Source organism: Elephantulus edwardii, unplaced genomic scaffold, assembly GCF_000299155.1.
Source record: "Elephantulus edwardii isolate Elephantulus edwardi_28Jun2011 unplaced genomic scaffold, EleEdw1.0 scaffold00288, whole genome shotgun sequence".
Classification (NCBI taxonomy): Eukaryota; Metazoa; Chordata; class Mammalia; order Macroscelidea; family Macroscelididae; genus Elephantulus; species Elephantulus edwardii.
The window spans coordinates 1,017,441-1,019,198 of NW_006400038.1; the positions used below are offsets into that span (position 1 = coordinate 1,017,441).

General features: G+C 54.9%; 1 pseudogene; it reads left to right on the plus strand.

Moving 5' to 3' along the window:
* The first annotated feature begins 352 nt into the window (after positions 1-352).
* LOC102872264 lies at positions 353-1,556 on the plus strand (annotated as a pseudogene).
* Positions 1,557-1,758: the final 202 nt, after the last annotated feature.

Consider the following 1,758-nt stretch of genomic DNA (forward strand, 5'->3'; position numbering starts at 1 on the left):
TTGAAGCTCCAACCACAGGCCCTTTGCATAGGCTTTGCCATTTCTCCCTTCACCTAGCTAACCCTTCCTCATCCCTCAAGCCTCAACAATGTGTTATCTCCTTTCAAAGCCTCCCCTGGCCACCCTGCCACAGCCCCATCCACCAGAACCCGCCCACAGCCATGTCTGCATCCACTGCTAACCTGGGAAGGGGCCTCATGGACGGATCCTCAGTGCACTCTCAGTGCCTAGCACACTCTTGACCAATGACGTTCCTGCACACAACAGGATGAAACACTGCCCAATCCTGTGCTATCCTCGTAATTATTTGTGGATCAAAACACTGTGATTCGGCTCGCCCGGCCCGGTTCCGCGCTCTGGTTCCGCCATGGAATCCAACAAGGATGAAGCCGAGCGCTGTGTCAGCATCGCCCTCAAGGCCATCCAGAGTAACCAGCCCGACCGGGCGCTCCGCTTCCTAGAGAAAGCACAGCGGCTGTCCCGACACCACGGGTTCGCGCACTGATCGAGTCCCTCAACCAGAAATCACAGCCTGTCGGTGACCAGCCCCAGCCTACAGATGCCACGCACACCACCCACAGGAAAGCAAGTGTAGCAGATGCCCCCTCTGCCAATGGGGAAGCTGGCGGCAGCGAGACCACCAAGAGCTACACAGCAGAACAAGTCGCAGCTGTGAAGAGGGTCAAGCAGTGTAAAGACTACTACGAGATCCTGGGGGTGAGCAGGGAGGTCTCAGACGAGGACCTGAAGAAGGCCTACCGCAAACTTGCCCTCAAGTTCCACCCAGATAAGAACCACGCGCCTGGTGCCACAGAGGCTTTCAAAGCCATTGGCACAGCCTATGCAGTTCTCAGCAACCCCGAGAAGAGGAAGCAGTACGACCAGTTTGGCGATGACAAGAACCAGGCAGTCCGGCATGGCCATGGCTACGGGATTTCCACCGCACGTTCGAGGCCAACATCTCTCCCGAAGACCTCTTCAACATGTTCTTTGGCGGTGGTTTCCCCTCCAGTAATGTCCAGGTCTACAGCAACGGTCGCATGCGGTATACCTATCAGCAAAGACAGGACCTCAGGGAGAACCAGGGTGACGGCAGGCTGGGGGTGTTTGTCCAGCTGATGCCCATCCTCATCCTGATCCTTGTGTCAGCGCTCAGCCAGCTCATGGTCTCCAGCCCACCCTACAGTCTGAGCCCAAGGCCATCAGTGGGTCATGTCCACAGGAGGGTCACTGACCACTTGAACGTCATCTACTATGTGGGAGACACCTCCTCTGAGGAATACACAGGCTCCAGCCTTAAGACAGTTGAAGGGAACGTGGAAGATGATTACATTGCCAATCTCTGAAACAACTGCTGGAAGGAGAAACAGCAGAAGGAAGGTTTGCTGTACCGGGCCCGCTACTTCGGTGACACAGATATGTACCACAAAGCACAGAAGATGGGCACCCCAAGCTGTAACCAACTGTCAGAGGTGCAGGCCTCCCTGCATAGATAATCCTGGGCCAGCCACACCACCGAGGTCCAAACTATGAAATCCCTGGAGAATTTTTGGTGACCTACACTGAGCCAAGTGATGGACTGTATATTTAAGGAAAGACATAAAAAAGGAGAAAAAAAAATTAAAGTGGAATTGGAGGCCGAACACCACACAACTGCCCTGTCTCTCACCCAGTAAATGCAGCCTGCTCTTAGGACAGACAGGAAGGCCTGCCCCAGGCCAGCTCCTCAGCACGCTCTCCTAGGATACGGAAACCATG